We start from the raw sequence: 19,902 nt of genomic DNA, 5'->3' as shown, positions 1-19,902 counted from the left end.
GGTAGTAGTCTTGGTGTTGAATTTGGTGAGAAATGCTTACTATCTTCTCAATAGCAAGGCTGGTCAACAAAATACAGTCATGCAAATAGCATGCATCTTCCTCAATAAATTTATTCCCCCACTTGGCTTCAAGGGCACATTAAATGTGGTTGTTTTCACTTGCTATCTAAAAGAAAGGGGAGGCAGGTGGTCCTTGCTGGGGTGGGGATTCCAAAGGATAGCACCAGAACAGAAAAGGCCCTTGCTCTGGTTACAGACCATGGTCTTTAACTATGACCTCAACACATAGAAGGATCCATATGGGAGTTGGTGGTATTTTAGATATCCTGGCCTTAGAGGTCATCAACAGTCTAAAGTCTATGCAGTTCTGTAAGTAGGGATCTAACATATTTTGAGAAGTCCCCATTAACACTCTGACAGCTGTGGTCTGGACCTGCTGTGTGTGGCCATCGTGTAGCTACGGGGCGGGGGCTAGCTGGGGTTTTTTGCCCTGGGAAAGCCTTCAGAAGGGTACCATTAAGGCTCCCAACCCCCCAACCCCTCTGTCTGTGTGTGTGCGCGCGCCAAACTGGGTGAAATATAGCCTAGTTTCACCCCTGGTGTTTGGAAACTACTTCTGAAAGCCAGTCTACATGCATAAAACCCATTGCAATTGGAAATTACCAGTGCATGGACGACTGGCAAAATCTATTCTGTCTCTTCCCCCACCCCTGGGCCACCAACTGCGGAAGCCAGTCCCTGGTTAAGGATGACAGAGAGGTTGTTGGTCACTGGCTATTCTCTCCAGCACATCATGAAGGGTTGAGTGACTGGAGGGAGAGCCTGTATATTGCAGAGACCTCAGAGCAGAAGGCGTTTCCTGTGTGTGTATTCTCTCTGTGTGTATTGCATTATACAGGCCTGACTTGGAGCCCCTCTCCACCCCCACTCCTCCCAGTGGGGAGGAAGAGGTACCTGCTCATGGAGATGGGTGTTGTTCCAAAGGGTATAGCACTTTATCCCCCCCCCCCGAAATAGGTGGTAGCCATTCACTTCCATGTAAGAAAATAAAGAAAATAATCTTTTGAATATTTTAAAACGTTTTAACTTTTTTTGTTGATAATTTTGATGTTTTGTTTTATATTTTTGTAAACCACTTAGAGGTTTTCTTACAATCAAGTATTATATATTTTTTTATTAAATAGACAAAGGAATGTACTGGGAACTACCATTGGTGTGGGCTCAAAACTGTCCAGAACCTTTGGCTCCACTTGATTAGTTTAGTGTGGGGCTTCCCTTGGGATTGGTCTGAAATAATAATAATTAATAATAATAATAATTAATTTATATACCACCCTATACCTGGAGGTCTCGGGGTGGTTCATAGAATAAAATCAAAATATAAAACTACAAAATACATAATCTAAATAAAAACAACTCAATACCCCCCCCCTTTTTAAGAGGGCATAAGTTGATAATCAAATCAACCAAAGGCCTGGTTAAAAAGGAACGTTTTTGCCTGGTGCCTAAAGGTGTATAATGAAGACGCCAGGCAAACTTCCCTGGGAAGAGCATTCCACAGATGGGGAGCCACTGCAGAGAAGCCCGTTCTTGTGTTGCCACCCTCTGGACCTCTCAGAGAGGATGTACACGAAGGGCCTAAGAAGGTGATCTCAGGGTCCAGGTAGGTTCATATGGAAAGAGGTGGTCCTTGAGGTATTGTGGTCCTGAGCTGTTTAAGGCTTTATAGGTCAAAACTAGGACTTTAAATTGGGCCTGGAAGCTAATTAGTAGCCAGTGCAGTCAAACCAGGATCGGTGTAATATGCACAAACTGTCTTGCTCTGGTGAGCAACTTGATCGCTCAATTCTGCATTAGCTGAAGTTTCTGAACAGTCTTCAGAGGCAGCCCCTACATATAACGCATTGCAGAAATCTATCCTTGAGGTTACCAGAGTACAGTGGTACCCTGGGTTACATACGCTTCAGGTGACATACGGTTCAGGTTACAGACTTGGCTAACCCAGAAATAGTACCTCGGGTTAAGAACTTTGCTTCAGGATGAGAACAGAAATCGCGTGGCAGCAGCGGGAGGCCCCATTAGCTAAAGTGGTGCTTCAGGTTAAGAACAGTTTCAGGTTAAGAACGGACCTCCGGAACAAATTAAGTACTTAACCTGAGGTACCACTGTATAGACAACAGTAGTTTGGCTATCCCTGTCCAGATAGGGACGTAGCTGGGCCACCAACTGAAGCTGATGGAAGGCACTCCGGTCCACTGAGGCCACCTGAGCCTTGAGTGACAGCAAAGGATCCAGGAGTACTCCCAAGCTATGAACCTGCTCTTTCAGAAGAAGTGTAACCCCATCAAGAGCAGGCGATCTTCCACACATCCAGTCTAGGGAACCACCCACTAACAGTGCCTCAGTCTTATCTGGATTGAGTTTCAGTTTGTTGGCTCTCATCCAGTCCATTACTGAGGCAAGACACCGGTCCAGCATTTCCTCTGCCTCACCTGCAGATGTAAAGGAGAAACAGAGCTGAATGTCACTAAGCATACTGCTGACAATGTACTCCAACCCCCCGGATAACCCTACTTAGCGGTTTCATGTAGATGTTAAACAACATGTGGGGTTCCGTTGAGCTCAGACCTATCCCCTATTGAAGGTTCCATGGGGCTAAAAAGCATTCCCAAGCAACACCCTCTGGGAACAACCATCCAAGCAGGACTGGAACCACCGCAAAGCAGTGCCACCCACCCTTCGTTCACACAGATGCTCCAGAAGGATACTGTGGTTGATGGTATCGAAAGCCGCTGAGAGTTTGAGAAGAATTAACGGGGATATGTTTTCCTTGTCTCTCGACAGAGGTAATCATACAGGGTGAGCAAAGCAGTTTCTGTACCAAAACAGGGCCTAAACCCTGATTGAAATGGATCCAAAAATCAGTTTCATCCAAAAGCACCTGGATATGGTTTGTAGCTGGTGGAGAATCCAATAACCAGGTTGTTGAGTGGGGCACCTGGATGTGCACATATTACATCTATGCTGAGGAAACTGCAGTGGCTGCCGATCAGCCATGTTCAAGGTCTTCTTGTTAACGTATAATGAACAGTTCTGGACAAGGTTACCTAAAATGTTGCATGTAGACCTGTAAAACACTTAGATTATCTGGAGAAATTCTTATCATGGGTAGTGTACCCTATAGCATATCATAGGGTAGTGACCCTCCGAATATGCATTTTCTGCTGTTGCCTTTGAACTACAACATGTGCCTCCCAGCTCTCTATGTGAAGCAGCAACCACCAGTTGCTTCAGTTTTCTTGTTAAACACATATCCCCCCCCCCCCCCGGCTTTTTGTGACCTTGGAATCAGAACTTGTTTTTAATTGTTAGAATTCCTCGAATTCCTGTTTTTTGTTTTTATATGCTTTAAGACTACTGTTTTACCAGTTTTATGCTGTATTTTTGTTTTAGTGATACTGTTTATTGTATTTATGTTGTGTTCTGCTTAGAGATTTTTTTTAAAAAAGTAAGCAGTTTATAAATGCTTAAAAAAAAATTCTATGGGAAAATTAAGCACTGGATTTTTTTCTGTCCCACATTGCTACATAACCCACACTTGTAACTGAGAATGATCCTTATCTACATTTTTTTTTAAGGGCCCTGCCCATCTCCAGTGACTTCATCAGCTGGAGCTGTAATTCCCAAGATTTCTCCCTCAGGAAACATTTGAGTGGCCTGAAAAAATGGTTTTGGAGTCACAGCAGCACAAGTTTCCTTTTTGTATTAACTGTGGATTCTGGCCTCCTAATAAAGGAGTCATGTCGCCCTTCCTCTTTCATCTCTCTAGTCCAGCCACCCTTATTTCTACTCTTATGGGGCTTTTTCAGGGGAATCATTAAGTAAAAGATACTTGAAGCTGTAGTTTAATTGATCTTTATTTTGATGGGAGGGGAAGAATATATATTTCCCAGCAGTGCTCAAGTCACCTTGGATCACCTTTGTGGTCAGAGTAGCTGGTTCTGGCAATGAATCTGTGGGTTTGTTATGATTAGAAAAATAGGTATAGGTCTTGGGAGCCTTGAGCCTGTGGGCAAAGCTCAAAAGTAGCTGGAGAGCAAATAGGCTATTAGGATGTCTGTTGAATACAGTCCCAAACAAGACAAAAGCGTCTAAACACAGCATAAGAAACTATATAAAGGTAAAGGTACCGCTGCCCTTCGGGCCAGTCGTGTCCGACTCTAGGGTTGTGTGCCCATCTCACTTAAGAGGCCGGGGGCCAGCGCTGTCCGGAGATACTTCCGGATCATGTGGCCAGCGTGACGAAGCTGCTCTGGCGAGCCGGCACCAGCGCAGCACACAGAAACACCGTTTACCTTCCCGCTATAAAGCGGTACCTATTTATCTACTTGCACTTAGGGGTGCTTTCGAACTGCTAGGTGGGCAGGAGCTGGGACCGAAAGACGGGAGCTCACCCCGCCGCAGGGATTCAAACCGCCGACCATGCGATCGGCAAGCCCTAGGCGCTGAGGTTTTACCCACAGCGCAACCCGCGTCCCTTGATAAATGCACCTCTTCTCTTCCTTGCTTTAGTGCTGTTGTGGTTTGACAATTATAGAATGCCAGTAGGGGACTAGGCAGTCTGCACGCCCTGGAAGTGGCATGGGGTGCATCCAGGTACACTGTTGGCACTTTTGGGTTCTGTACAATGCCTGGAGAATCATCGCTATAATACCTTCCAGTCTAATAACTTAGTTATATATTAGAAAGCAGGACAGCCGCTATTTCAGTGAAAGATTCTGACATGAGATGATGGAACTGCAAAAATCTTTTTGTTTTTTTCTCCCTGCTGGATTTGTGTAGGTTGACACCTCACACAATCTTGGATCACAAGAGGGAAGTATTGTCAGCTGCAGGACTCCACAGGAACGTCACAGTGAAAAGGGGCCCTTCTTTAGGGGTCTGGATTAGGTGATTTATCTTTGTGTTGTTCACACATATTTTCCTGCAAGGTGGGTCCAGTGTAATGAAGTCATATGGCCCTGTTCCAGACTTTGTTGTGCTTTCTCTTCTTAAGTTTTTGTTGAGAGACATTTCATTTGCTCACTAAAAGCAATTGCTACAAGAGAGTAAGCACGCTCCTCCCCCATGTTGGACAGAGGTATCCTGCCAAGTAGAGGTGAGGGCCCTGCTCTTGCACACATGAACATTCTCTTCAGGAGGTATGGCGCACTTCCCCTTAGAGTTTGTACTTTGTTCAGTTTCTCTGAAATGAACATTGGGGTTTTTTTTTAGGGGTGGGGGCAATACATGGCTCTTCTGAATAGAGTGCCCTCATTGATATCTGTTGCCTTAGGTCTCTTGGGAGGGAACTAGTAGGGAACTGTAGGGTAGGAGATTGCTTGGATTGGGTGAGGGCTGTGGAGTGTTTGCCCAGTTCAGCTTGTGTTTGGGGAGGGCAGGGCTAGATGCTATGTGGTTGTCAGCTGCCATGCTTCCTAGATTGTCTCCTTTCTCTGGGCCTGTTTTAGAGATGGCTGACTCAGTGGCTGTTCCTGAATTTTGAAAAGCTTCCTTTTGTATCAGCTTCTTGTAGTTCTCCCCCCCCCCCCCAAGTATATTTGAGAGTTGGGACAACTTTTTCCTTGCTTTACATAGAGGTAAAAAAACTACATTCTAGCCCCACAGAAGCAAGCCTTCCTCAGTTTTGTGGAACATGTGGCTTAGTCTAGTGTCAGAGTCAGTCAGGAAGCATAGGTAGTGCTATGTGATGGCAACAGCAAGAAACCTGACTTGAGACGTGTCATGTTAGTTGAAACTATTTCTTTGGAGGGTGCAGTTTGAGGTGGGGGGAGCTTTCTAAGAAGGAGAAAGGGCCCCAGGCAGTTGAAAGTACAGTGGTACCTCGGGTTACCTATGCTTCAGGTTACATACACTTCAGGTTACAAACTCTGCTAACCCAGAAATAGTGCTTCAGGTTAAGAACTTTGCTTCAGGATAAGAACAGAAATTGTGCTCCGGCGGCACGGCAGCAGCAGGAGACCCCATTAGCTAAAGTGGTGCTTCAGCTTAAGAACAGTTTCAGGTTAAGTACGAACCTCCGGAACGAATTAATTACTGTACCATTTATCTGAAAGTCTGCAAAGTTTATCAATGTGACTTGGGGTTGAGCAACTCTTCTATCCCTCCCCGCCTTGCTGTTGCCCATTTTTCGAGGGTGGGATACACAATAACTAATGAAATGCCTTTAATGTAAGAGCCTCCAGAGAGGCAGCAGCTTCCTCTGGGAATTTTGAAGCATGTAACTTCGGCATCATTGGGCCTCAAGACAAACACTCTTCCTTTCTGCCTTTGGCCTCAATCAAAGAACTTTCTTTCCCAAAACAATGGGGAGGGGGTGTCAGTTCCCATCATTTCCAGTTATTACGACAAGGTGGCATGTGGGACGGCTGCCTTGCTTTGCAGACTAGGGAGGACATCTGTGTGCCTGGGAACATCTCATTGGCTGTCTGTCCTAGGCTTGTGCAAGAACCTGATCTTTCTGGGCCTTCATTTGGTTGCAGCACTCTCTTAGCAAAAACGTCTCAGATGTGTGGTTTTGAATATTGCTGTCTCCTGGAAGGCTGATGCTATGCCAAAAAAAGCTTGTTTGTGGTGGGTGGGGGGAGAGCTTGGGCCTTGTCACAGGAGTTGGGTTGGTGTTTATGCATGGTGAAGTGGCAGTAGGGATGGCGGAATTTTCATTTCATGCTGTTTTCCTTTTCTACCCAGCCACTGTTTGCTGCCTCTGATCTTTGATCTTGCAGTTAAATTATCCCCCCCCCCCCGCTTTCATTAGCTCAGTATTGTGGTGGTTCAGACTTGACTGCACATGAGAATTTCAGTTGTGTGAAAGTTGAATGGATGTGCCATAGAGAAAAGTTTTGAAGGGCTTGGAGAGCTAACCAGCAGTAGTTACCGAGACATAAACAAGGACTTAGGGTTGGGTGCACCCTTCTCTATTCTGATAAGTGAATTGCAGATAAAAAGAATAGAATCATAAAGCTGAAGGAAGCCTTGTAGCCCATCCTGCTCCCTGCTTGTTGCAGGAAATGCAGGGATCTAGAGCAGGGCAGTCCAAGTTTTCATACCAAGTGGGCTGTAATAGTACTTAAACCTTGAACCCATACATGGGGAGTATGAGGCTAAAATTTGACAGCCCCCCCCCCAGCCCTTCCCAAAGCCTGATAGGTGAGGTGCTGAGCTTTGGGAAGGAGGTGTGAAGCTCTGACAGGGTCCTAGAGCCCTCATACCTCCTCCCCGAAAGGCAGCAGTGTGCTAAGTAGGCTCTCTTGCTTTGTGGAGCCCATTTTGCTCCCTGGTATACTCCAGAGCTTAGAGTGAGGAAACAGGCCTGGAGATGGCTTGAATGTGAGTGGAAGAAAATGCAATCAAATGCTGGTGAAAGCTTATCATCAAATCTACCTACTGGCAATGAGGCCATTGCACCTTCATTGTGCTGTTTGACAGCTTTTCTGGGTAGTATGGGGCCTGTTACAGTCTGGCCTAAAGGAGGCAGTAGAACTGATGGCAGCTTGCTGTGACCTGTTTCCAAAGCATTTTGAGGGGGGGGGGGTCACTTGCATCCACTGGGATCTTGACTCCGCTGTTAAAGCAGATGAATATCAAATGGTGTCTAGAGTCCAGTCCTGTTGTGTTTGATGAGTTTCAGTTAGTAAGGCTTGAAGATGTGGACAAGGTGCATGCTTCAGTCAGGGCAACCAGTTGTGCTCTGGACCATACCTCTCTTGGCTAAAAAAAAAAAGTAGCAGGGAGGGGACAGCTGGCTAGGCCAAAGAGGTGATTAATACCTCCCTGAAAGATGGGGTTGTCCCTACCTGTTTGAAGGAGGCAGTGATGAAACCACTCCTTAAGAAATCCTCCCTGGACTTGGAAAATCTAAAATTACCAACCAGTTGCTAATCTCCCCTTCTTGAGCAAGGTTATTGCATCGGTGGTCGTGGACCAGATCTAGGGTGCTTTTGATAGAAACAGATCTAGGCGCTTTGGGTAGAAACATTTCAATCTGAGTTTAGGCCTGGTTTTGCCACAGAAACTGCTTTGGTCACCCTGTATGATGACCTCTGTTGGGGTAGAGACAGGGAAAATGTGTCCCTCTTAATTCTCCTCAACCTCTCAGTGGCATTTGATACCATTGACCATGATATACTTCTGGAGTGGCTGTCCAAGTTAGGGATGGGAGGCACTGCTTTGTGTGGTTCTGCTCCTACTTAGATGATCATTACCAGAGGGTGATGCTTGGGGAGTGCTCTTCAGACCTGTGGAACCTTCAATGCGGGGTTCCTCATGGTTCAATTTTATACCCTATGCTGTTTAACATCTACATGAAACCACTGAGTGGAGTACATTGTCAGCAATGTGCTGATGACATACAGCTCTATTTCTCCTTTACATCTGCAGGTGTGGCAGTGGATGTGCTGAACCGTTGCTTTGCCTGGATAATGGACTGGATGAGAGCCAACAAAACTGAAGCTCAATCCAGTTAAAGACTGAAACACTGCTAGTGGGTGGTTCCCTAGACTGGATGGCTGGGAGGGGGTTACACTCCCTCTGAAGTGGCAGGTACGTTGCTTGGGGGTACTTCTGGATCCTTTGCTGTTGCTTGAGGCTTAAGTGTCTTCCATCAGCTTCAGTTGGTGGCCCAGCTGTGCCCCTAATCTGGACAGGAGTAATCTAACTACTGTTGGCTATGCTCTGGTAATCTCTAGGTTAGAATATTGCAACACATATGTAGCTCTGCCTCTGAATATGGTTTGGAAACTACAGCTGATGGGCCGGTTGCTGGTTCCATAAACTCGTCCTCAGTGCCACCACCCTGTAAAAAGCATTATTGAGTAAAGCTGGATGACAACCTGCTAAGGCAGAAAATAACACAATGAAATTCAAAACAGTAACAAATAATTGCATATTTATTCAAAATCCAATTAAAACTGTTAATTTTAATTCAACAAAATAGATTAACCTGATTCAGTGATACCAGCTTTTTGAAGTTCGAATCATTCCCTGTTATTCCCTTGCCTCTTAGTGCCACCCTAGATAAACAAACCACTCCCCAGCCCACACTTTCATAACCCACTGCTCTAAATGGTGGCCTATAAATATTTTTAAATTGTAAAAGTGCAAACAGTCTAGAGCACCTTTTCTGTTGTGGCGCCCTTGCGTAGGAACCATATTCAGTTTGAGTTACAGCAACCCCCACATTGATGGTATTTCAGTGCCTCCTGACAACTCCTTTGCTTTCCCAAGCTTTTGCTGCCAATTAGCACCATTTTGTTCCTAATCTGTTTGCTTTGGATTTACTACTTTATGGTGGTTGTTATAAACATGTTGATTTTATTGTAATTTTACATTGTGCTGTCCAGTTGTATCCTTTGTAATTTTAAAAGGATAAGTGTTATAAAATATTTTAAATAAATAAATAAATAAATAAATAATAACATATTTTGAAAAAAATAATGCAACAGCACAGAACAAGAGCTCCAGTTGGTTATAAACTACTGGAGCTTACAAAAATTAAAAACTAGAAGTCAGCAATGCTTTAAAAGTTCTTTGCCTAGTGCTGAAATGACAGCAAAGTAGGAGCCATGTAAGCCTCCCTTGGGACAGTTAACGAATCCTGAAAAGCACTCTTTCGTTTGCTACCTGCTTTACTTCATATGGAGGACACATCCAGAGATGGCTCTTGGATGTGCATTTTGGCACACGGGTGTATTGATATGAGAGAAGATGGTCTAGTAGCTATCTGAGTCCTGTACCATTTTAATTGAGCTTGGAGGTGAACAGGAAGCCAATGAAGTGGGTGGGATAAGAACCCACCTCCTGGGTCTTGTTGACATTGTAGCAACTGCATTCTCAGTTAATTGAAGTTTCTATTTTGTCTTCAAGGCAGCCCTATAGAGAATGCATTACAGCAATCCAACCTGGATTCAATAATTTGGCTATTGAGGAATGTGACAGGCTGCCTATTGAAAAGGGCAGATCAGTTTGTTCATATTTCCCCTTCAACTGACTGCCATTTAGTTTCCATGCCCAGTTCAAAGTGCTGGTTATGGGTGCTGATTTTCTCAGGGAATGTCTCCTTCCATGTGAGTTTCTGACTCTTAAGATGTCTAAGGAGGTCCAGCTCTACTTTCCACTACAGTCATACCTCAGGTTACAGACGCTTCAGGTTGCGTTTTTTCGGGTTGCGGACCGCCAAAACCCGGAAGTACTGGAACGGGTTTCGACAGTCACGCATGTACAGAAGCGCTAAATCGTGCTTTGCGCATGTGCAGAAATACCGAATCACAACCCATGCATGCGCAGACGTGCTGCTGTGGGCTGCAGCCGTGCATCCCGCACGGATCACGTTCGCAACCCACTGTATATGAAGAAGTTAGGCGAACCTCTGCAATTAACAGGACTTTTTCTGTGGTGGCCCTGACATTCTGAAACTCTGTTGCAGGAGCAGTTTGTTTCAACCTCCTCCCTGCTTTCCTTGCAGAGCCAGTTGAAGGATATTGTTTTCCAGAGTCTCTTTAATTTCTGCTGATGATGCTTGTTCTAATTTTGTTTTGATGCATTAGATCTTGCTGTTAGTTTTACTAGGATTGGTTTTGTTATTGATATGTTTGTGAGTTGCTAGTTATACTGTGTTAACCTGTTAACTGCCATGACTTTTTATACACATCTTTCTATATAAGTAAAATTTGTTCAGAGCAAACTAAAAAAATCTGACTCCAATTTTTCCCCAATTTAGCTTTTAAATAATTGCAGTTCAGGACCAGGCAAACTGTATCCTCCCGTCGCTGCCTCTAAAGCAAGGGAGAATGGAGCCCAGGCTTGTGGGATGTACCAGAGTCCCAAGAGCCATCAACTGGAGCCATGTGCAAAAAAACAAAGTTGAAATCAAAGTAGATGATGCCTCTGTGCAGGTGCTGAGCATACAACCTTGTTTTGTCACCGGAAGTGAGCTAAGCTTACCATCTTCTCACCTTGTTATTCCAAGCCTCATTCATTTCTACAGTCTAATTTAGGGTGGTTTGGAGTCATTTGTTGCCACTCTTAAACAGGTGGGATTCTTAGCTGAGCTATTGCAAATCACCCAGAAAACTACCAGTAGATCCCAGTCGACATTATTTCCACTCATGCTCTAAATGGTGGAAGTGATTGTTTCTAGGAAAAACACAGGAGTCCAACACACTCTTACCTGGCAAAGGTGTGTTGTCTTCTGCTGTCCTGACAATAAGCATCCTTGGGTTGAGGATTTAAAAAGCAAAACCTAGAGAACTCAGTGAAAGGCTTTATCATCTGTGTTTCTGTGTGCTTACACTGGTAAGATTATACCAGGTAAGATGATAGGAATTTTGCTTTTTCTGAAAACTTTAGGGCACCCCATCCCTTAAATATCAAGTCTGAAACAACACTGCTTTTGTGATCAGCACCAGGTTTCCCTTTGGACTGTGAGCTTCATGTTATGCTGCCACCTGCAAAATGGAACCAGCTGCCTCTGGAAGCCTGAGGCAAGGGGTGGGACTTGCCTACAACCTATGGAGAGCCCAGTGAATCAGTAGATTTGGTGTCTGTGGTCAAAAGGTGTACTTTTTTGGGGGGAAAAAACTAATCACTTGGGCAAATAGCAGTGATACAATAAAAAAATCTTCAATTGGAATAGAATAGAAATACGCTTACTAGTGATTACAAGATTAGCAAGATTCTGACTGCTTTATTCATCACAACTTAGCTTTGTCTATTCCTCATGACCACCTTTTCACCTTCTGATGGTGAAATGAATTTGTAGAACACTTTCCGGAGAAACTGCCATGTAGGGAATTCTTGCCTAGTCCTGCCCCAGCAGAAGCTCTCCCAATCTTGCATTTCCTGTTTTTGCAGAGTAGCCTGGCTAATCTGTTGCAACCAAAATACTGTAGAAGGGTTGTAGCTGTTCTCAAACCCATTTTGGTGCTTGGTGTATAGAGGCTAGTCTGTTGAGGTATAGAATCATATGTCCCAACCCTCTTTGTACCGGTACTTTTCCTCTTCTTGGTATCCTGTGCAATTGCCTTGTGCTTCTGTTTGCACAGATGTGAGCCCCTCCCCCTCCCTCCCTCCCTTTTGAGGAAGTTGGCAGGCTGCCTCCTTTCAATGACCCACCTAGAGCTGCTGTCCAGAGTAGATTTGTATATGCTAACGGCCTTGACTTGTCCTAGCTTGTTTGTAGTGATTTGTGACTGCATTTATATGCAAATACTAACAACTTGCTGCTGAGTTAATTGGTGCTTTTCTTTTTGCTTCCTACAGCTTTGGGAAAGGGTTGGTTTCTTTTTATTCCAACCCTCTCTGGCTCTATAAAGATATGTATCTACCACAGTGAGGCTGAGGGTAGATATGGATAACTCCTGAACACATGAGAGGTGGTTTGCAGGAAGCTCCTCCTGTCACCCTCTTGCAACTACTGTATTGGTGTGTGCGTGTGTGTGTGTGTGTGTAACACACTGAGCTTTCAAGCATGGTTGGAGTTTATGGAGGGTTTAGTTTTTGAGAGAGAGAAAGAGTATATATCTATCCCTCCATCTATCTATCTGTATCTATAGTGTGTTGCCCTGGATTAGGAGAGACAGCTAAATGGTTCCAGGTACTTCATGCCTTGGAAAGCATTGGCCTTTATGTGCTTCCTCATAAAAATGGTACATATTATTTAGGTGATTGAGTAGTCCCGTCCCGTTCCCAATCTTTGCTTTGGGCTTTTTAAAAATATGAGTGTATATTCCCACGCCTTAATATACAGTTCTTCACCCAAAATCAGATTCACAAATAAAAGTGTAAAATATGCAACAACAAATAAAATATGTTAAAATCACAAAAACCTCATTACTTCAGAACAATCCCAAGACAATACATTCTACTAAGAAGAAGAAGAAGAGTTTGGATTTGATATCCCGCCTTTCACTCCCTTTAAGGAGTCTCAAAGCGGCTAACATTCTCCTTTCCCTTCCTCCCCCACAACAAACACTCTGTGGGGTGAGTGGGGCTGAGAGACTTTAAAGAAGTGTGACTGGCCCAAGGTCCCCCAGCAGCTGCAGGTGGAGGAGCGGAGACGCGAACCCGGTTCCCCAGATTACGAGACTATCGCTCTTAACCACTACACCACACTGGCTCTCAGTGGGTTCATCTAAAATATAAATGGGTTCATCTAAAATATTCAAAAACACAATTAAACAACATCATTAGGAGGTACCAAAATCTTCAGTAAACAGTAAAGCGGAACTCCCCTCTAGAGCAGGGAATTCTACAAGAAGAGTGCCAAGGTTGAGCAGGCATTTACTTAGGTCACCACTCCCTGCCACCCAGCCCTTGCCCAATAGTTGGTCCTTAAGAAATGGTTGGGGAGGAGGCAGCTGTATAATTGTCCTTTCCTTATCACCCCCAGTTATTAGATTGCTCCCCCTCAGATTTTCTTTGGACAGGAGCAGCTGTGATTCTGAAGCCAATCATGCTGTTTGTTGCTTGGACATGCTTCAGGATTCTTTCAGCATTAGTCTACTTTTGAAAAATCATTGGAAGGGCCTGGAGCATGTGCTTGTGTGCAGAAGGTCTCATATTCCAACTCTGGCATCTCCACTTAGCAGCTCTCCACTGTGATACCCTTTTGCCACTTGCAGTAGACTGGGGTGGATGGACAAATGGCTTGCCTCTGTATAAGGCTGGCTAGTGTGCACCTTGAGCATACCTATCATTCTGAAAATGCAAACCTCAATGGTAGAGGACAGACTTTTTGTTGTTCCTTCCACAGGATGTTTGCAGAATATCCAGTTTGCAGAATGTCCAGTAATACCTTTCTTCCAAGTGGCAGAATAGGTTGTGCTACTGAGAGAGGTGCATCTTTGAGCTGCTTCCAAATGAAGATGACTTCTGGCAAAAGTAAATTTTAAAGGAAATGATATTAAGATTGCATGTTTATGAGTACTGTATTTCATTCAGTTTTCTTGTGACTGATGTGTAGAAGGAATGGGCTGTTACTTGGGTCAGGATCCAGTTAGGAAGGGAAAACTCTTCCTCCTTTTTTGTTTCCTTTCTCTGCATGGGGGTTAGGAGTCCATTTGCTCTTGCTTGGATCGAAGGCCACAACTTGTATATTTCTGGAGTCCCCTCCAGGCATTCTTTGGCTGGGGAAAGCAATAGGGACACAATTTTCCAGATAGTCCAAAGTTTTCTGGCTCTTGCAGTTTGTACCTAGAGAGTGTTGAGTGTTGAGTCTTCCTCCTATTCTGCCCTGCAGCAAAGTATTTTTTTACAGTTACTGAGTCAGTGAGATTTTTTTTTTAAGCCTTTGTTTTTGCTCTTGAAAAGTAGGGCTGGGCTGTGGCTTCACTGTTGCAGGCAGGGAGCAGCAGAGACTGAGCTGGCAGCACTCTCCAATCTGTGCTGACATGATTCCCCCCCCCCCTTTGTTTGCGAGGGAGAGAGCTACGGGGCACACTTTGCCTGTTTGGAGAAGTTTGTGTTGAGAGTGTGAGGGAAAGGCGTGTTTCACTGTCCAGCCTGCTGTGTCTGGCATCTCCAAAGTAGCTCCTATGTCCCAGGCCTTCCTTGCATATGTGGTTAGAGGTACAGGGAGGCAACTGGAGGACTCGGGGAGCAGCATTTATTTATTTGCTGCTCCATATCAAGAGTTTGTGGCTAGAGGGTTGCCAGTATCCTGATCATGACAAGGAAAGAGTGGCACCTATTCCTTCTTGTGGGTGCCTCTGTAATGCTGAGCCCTGCAGCTGGCAGGCACTCTGAAGGAATTTCTCTTCCCTCTCTCTGCTTGTGGTAGGGGCAGACCCTTGAAGGGCTTGGTTTTCCTTCAACATTGTATTTTTCAGACTCCCACCCTCAAAGACAAAAGAGGTCTGGAAGTACAGACCTGTCCTGCTGCATTCCTGAGCAACTTGGTTTGATTAACTCAAGGTAGGGGGTGGTGGGGGTTTACCTTACAGACAATAGGGATCTAAGTGCCTGAGGAAGATGCTCTCCACCCCCATCAGAAGCCCAGAGTTTGGCTTTTCACCCTTTCCTTCCTTCCATTTTGGCAACCTAGGCATATTATATGTTCTTGCTGGGCTTTGTGCAGGTTAGACGCCCCCCTTTCTTTTCTCTGTGAAGAAGCACATTCTTGTGTTAATCCTGCTATAGGAAGAATGCCAGTGGCTCTAATGTTGTGCCTCTGCTGTGGAGGGTTGAGTGGGTAATGGTCCCTTCATGGAAGGGTGGATGAAAGCTCCTCTGATGTGGTCTCTTTTTCTCTCTAGGTACTCCTAAGTTGAATGTTGACCGGCTGTGGAGGGATTTGACAAAAATGTATTAAAACCAGTGGGAGGGGTGTATGTGGCTGATTTCAGCAGTGTAGCGTGGTTTGCCAGGACGCAGGGTGGAGTTTGAACAGAGCCCACTGTGCCAGCCCAGCCCTCGCCCCCAGAGTGACCCCCCACTGGAGCCAAGCTGCAGTGGTGTGGTGGGGGGAGCAGCTGCCAGAGCGATGGTCCCGGGTGCACTATTCTGGGGGGCTCTGCACATTTGGCTTCTCACGCTGCCCTGCCAGCCATTCGCCACTTTGGGAGGCTGGAAGCTGATCTGAATGATTCGCCGGGCTGATCACTGTGTGCAAGCCAAAAGTCTACATTTCTGCCAGCTTCTGCCTAACATGTTATGGGTGTTGGTTGTGTGACCTTATCTATAGCAGACCTGGAATGGATCTCTCTGTGAAGTGCAAGAGGAGATCTATTGGATTCTGAGGAAGTGCTGGGCATTTGTTTGGCTTTGTCTTTTCAGCTGCCACCTTTTGCTTTCTGTCTCATTTCCTAGACAGCTGGAATTCCAGTTTCCTGGAATCAGCTCTTACCTGCTGACATTTGTCAGACACCTGCCCTTGGGTTTTTAAGTACTATGCCAGGGATATTGTCAAGTTTGCTGGAGTTGCCTTTTCAGCCTACTTTTTGGCAGGCCTTTGTTTGCCATGTGCTGGGCTTTTACATCAGAGAGAGAGACAGAGACAGAGAAGACGACTGACTTTGGCAATAGTGGAACAATCTATGGTACCTTGTCCTATTGAGCTGTTTTGATAAAGAGGTTCTGCTCCACTGTTGGAGAAACAAAGTTGGAGGGTCTTGTTGATTTTTCATCTATTACTGTATTCTCTGGCCATTACATTTTTCTGTTGGGGTTTCCATGGTACGGTTTGTTGATTTCTCACCCTTTGGGCATAAGACCACTCCCCTTCCCTGGGGGGGGGAGTTGTGGGAAGGCATCCGGGAAATCACTGTGACCCGGCAGGGGGCGAAGTGATTCCTCTTGTGTCATCAGGACTCCTAGCCATGTCACGCCCCCCCCCCAGTTGACCAATCGGGTTAGTTAGGGGGTGTGGCTACTGCTGTTTAAATCGCAGCACAGCTGGAGGATGGCCTCTTTTCACCTCCTTCGTTGGATCACCCAGCCCACCAGTCCTCTTTTTATGCGTTGCTTGACTTTGGCCTTGCTATGGACTAATGTCGGTCACCTTATTGTTGCGGCCAGGTAGGAATTTTCCCACTTGGCAAATTAGCACCAGCCATTTGGTTTTAACCTACTTTGTAGCAATCGTCACAACTTTGTAACGTTAGGCGGTTAGGCATTGGGTAAGCCTGGTTCATGGGAGGAAAGGTTGTTGCCTCCACCAGCCCTTCCTCATCAAGGGTATCCTGTTAAAGGGATCCGGGGGTGTGGATCCTGTCTGAAGCCTGTGCGTGGGCTAGGCCATGCCACAACCCCATCGGGGACCCCAGGCATGCTCTTAATTGATGTATATCATAGGGCTCCCCCTACCGGTAGTTGACCCTTAAGAGACTTCCTGCAGGCGTGCAAGAGTCAGGATATAGTCAGTTTCACCCAGTCCCTAAGCCAAACTGCTCGCATCTGTAACCAATAAAGTTGTGGCCTTATTTATCGCATTAACTCAAAATATTTGTGTCTGTGTGTTTATTATCTAAGGGGAACTTTGGGGCCCGGGGCCTCACCACACATGATACTGCTGCATGCTTGGTTTTGAGCCTTTTGCAGATCCATCTGATGGAGTGGGGGCTCCTTGCTTAGAGGGAGGTTGAAGGGGAGAAAAGCCCAGTGGCGCCTGGTCCCTGCTGGGATGAGGAGAGTAGCAGCTGTCGACCTTGGGTGAAAAGTTCAAATCTGCATTTAAAAGGCAGAAGGCCATTAAGGGCTGTGACGTCTGGGGTCAAGTTGAAATGGTTCTTGCGATTTAAGTAATTGAACCTTTCATTCAGGTTTCAAGCAGCTGGATTGCCCTCCAAAATGCTGTAGAGGGAAGTGAAGCTTGTGGCCTTGTGCAGTGCCAGCTTAGCTGCCAGAAAGTGCCTGGGGAAGCCTTCTGGGTGGTGATAGTCCCTTGTGGGAATGACTCTTTGGCTCCTCTCAGAAACTGTGAGCCAGTTGTAGTCAGGTCTTCCCAGTGCCCAGGCCTCTTCTTTAATCACTAGGCCAAGCTCTCCACGCTTCCCCAGCCTGATGAATGAATGCAACTGTTTGAGCTCCATGGTAACCCTGTGCAAGATCACAGCCTTCCCCTCTGAAGGAGGTGGAGTGAGATTCATGTGTTCAGGACTCTCGTCTCCATGGTGAGGAGGAAAGAGGGTGGGGGAAGGCCCAGTTTCTGAGACCTTTGCATCATGCAGTGAGCACTGGCTCTAGGGAAATTGTTGGCTTATGGGCCTGTACTGGTCTAGAGTCTTTGAGCTTCTCTGCCTTGTGTGGTCAGTCAGTAGTAATAAGTCCAATATTTTTCTCTCTTCCCTCCCCCTCCCAGCAGAAACGCAGAGCCTCCAGGCTCCAAGTCTTTTACATGACAGGACTGATCAGAGATCGAGACATCCCCTCCTCTGCTCTGGTTCGTCCAGTGTGCACAAAATGGCAGTCTCTCCCCCAGTGACCTTTGGTGCTTGCTTGCAGACAAATCAGCATCAGATCTTGTGTTTGTATGTTGATACTGAATGAGAGTTGGCAAATGCAAAGGATTTTTCTTAGCACTTTATTTTATTATCCATTGAAATAATTTTAAACCAACTCTTTCAAAAATATAGTGCTGATATACAAAAAGCATACAAACAATACAAATGCACCAAATCCATTTGTGAAAATAGCAGAAACTGATTTGGGAAAAACTATGTCTGGTCCATAGTCTATACTGTGTCATTGACTCCTGTGCTTTACAAGAGGAATTGGGTTCAGTTGGGGGCAAACAGCCTTTGGCAGTACACACGCACGCACACACACACACTATATATATATATATATATATATATATATATATATATATATATATGAATGAATGAAAAACATTTTATTGATTTTCCAAATATAACAAAATGAAGAAAAACCACACAAAAAATCACAACCAAATTAAAACATATTTTTTTGATCAACTTCCCTACACTCCCCCTCTTGATTCCATTATAATATACTTGTTCATGCATGTCTATAAAACCTTATATACTTAACAATCCAGTTTTTAAATCATCTTCATCCTATTACAAGTGACTTTTATAAGTTATACTAATGTAAGAATCTATACACAAAGCTTAAAAAATATGCATTGAACAGTTGCCCTTTTTTTTAATTTGTCCTGCATAGTTCAGTAATTTATTTTGCCAGTCTTCTTTGGCCAAGTCTTCTTCCTTCCATAGGGGCTGGCTGGTCATGGCCTGGCATCCAATCTCGCATATCGGAACAAATTCTTTCACTCAAACAATCCATCAAGTCCTATACATCTCAATAGCATAACTTCAATTTTTTTAACAACAATCATTTTCCACATTTTCCTCAGATCTACCTTTGGCAATTTGACAGGCTTTGTCACTGTCACTTTGTCCCTACCATCTGTGATCTAGTTCCTTTTGGGAAAAGGGTGCTTGAGAGCCATTACTGCTCTTGGGCTTCCTTTTACTTGCTCTGGGATTACACTGGGAATGCTGCTTGGAAAGAATGGAAGCTGTTTACTTTGAATGTGTCTAGGTTGCCACATTGTTCCCAGGTTCATTCTATAGAGGAAGGCTGTCTAAGTGGTGGTCTGGTTCCTGCACAAACTTGCACAGATGAATGGTGCAATTCCAGCCTGTTTTCAGCAGGAATGGACTCTGCTGGGGAGGTCCCAGACAGCATCAATTCCAGAAGCTGGGCTTACATTTGGTGCCAAATTTCAAAGGTGCTGAATACAAGTTCTGCTTTCCCAGCAGCAACTGGGAGCATATTTTATGGCTCCTTAGGGTTCCTTTGTGGCTGCTTCTTTAACTCTCCCACACTTGATAATATATATTATCATTATTTATTAAATTTGGTAGTCACTTTTTGTCCCTGCAACTCAAAGCAACTTACAATATTTTAAGCAAAAACAAACACACACACACACACACACACACAGAGAGAGAGAGAGAGAGAGAGAGAGAGAGAGAGATTAACTCCCTGTCCTAATCTTCTAGTCTCCAGATATTAAGGGGTGGCCCTTGCTGTCCCCTGGACATTATGTCTCCCCAAGGGGGCAATGTATTTGGTGTTGTCTAATGATGATGATGATGATAATTAATAATAATGATTTATTTATACACCACCCATCTGACTGGGTTGCCCCAACCACTCTGGGTGGCTTTCAAAAAAGTAAAAACATTAGGCATAGTAAAGCATCAAACATTAAAAACTTCCCTATACAGGGCTGCCTTCTTCTAAAAGTCATATAGTTGGTTATTTCCTTTACATTTGTTGGGAGGGCATTCCACAAGGCTGGCATGATTACTGAGAAGGCCCTCTGTCTGGTTCACTGTAACCTCACTTCTTCACAATGAGGAAACTGCCAGAAGGCCC

At 44.9% G+C, this 19,902-nt stretch overlaps 1 protein-coding gene across 20 annotated transcripts in view; it reads left to right on the top strand.

Moving 5' to 3' along the window:
• The window catches only part of ZFHX3 (zinc finger homeobox 3), a 402,702-nt gene that overhangs the window by 243,458 nt on the left and 139,342 nt on the right, over positions 1-19,902 (top strand). For 15 of the 20 annotated variants that reach the window (XM_083752187.1, XM_083752186.1, XM_083752172.1 and 12 more), the window contains one exon: positions 8,440-8,601. The exons of the other annotated variants lie outside the window; for them this stretch is intronic. The gene's annotated coding sequence lies outside the window, so the exon portion shown is untranslated. The remainder of the gene's footprint in view (positions 1-8,439; positions 8,602-19,902) is intronic. 20 annotated transcript variants of the gene reach the window in all.

The sequence above is a fragment of the Podarcis gaigeae genome (assembly GCF_964106915.1).
Source record: "Podarcis gaigeae genome assembly, chromosome: 8".
NCBI classification, from domain to species: domain Eukaryota; kingdom Metazoa; phylum Chordata; class Lepidosauria; order Squamata; family Lacertidae; genus Podarcis; species Podarcis gaigeae.
Note: the sequence above shows the minus strand (reverse complement) of the source record. Positions and strands in the feature narration are given on the sequence as shown.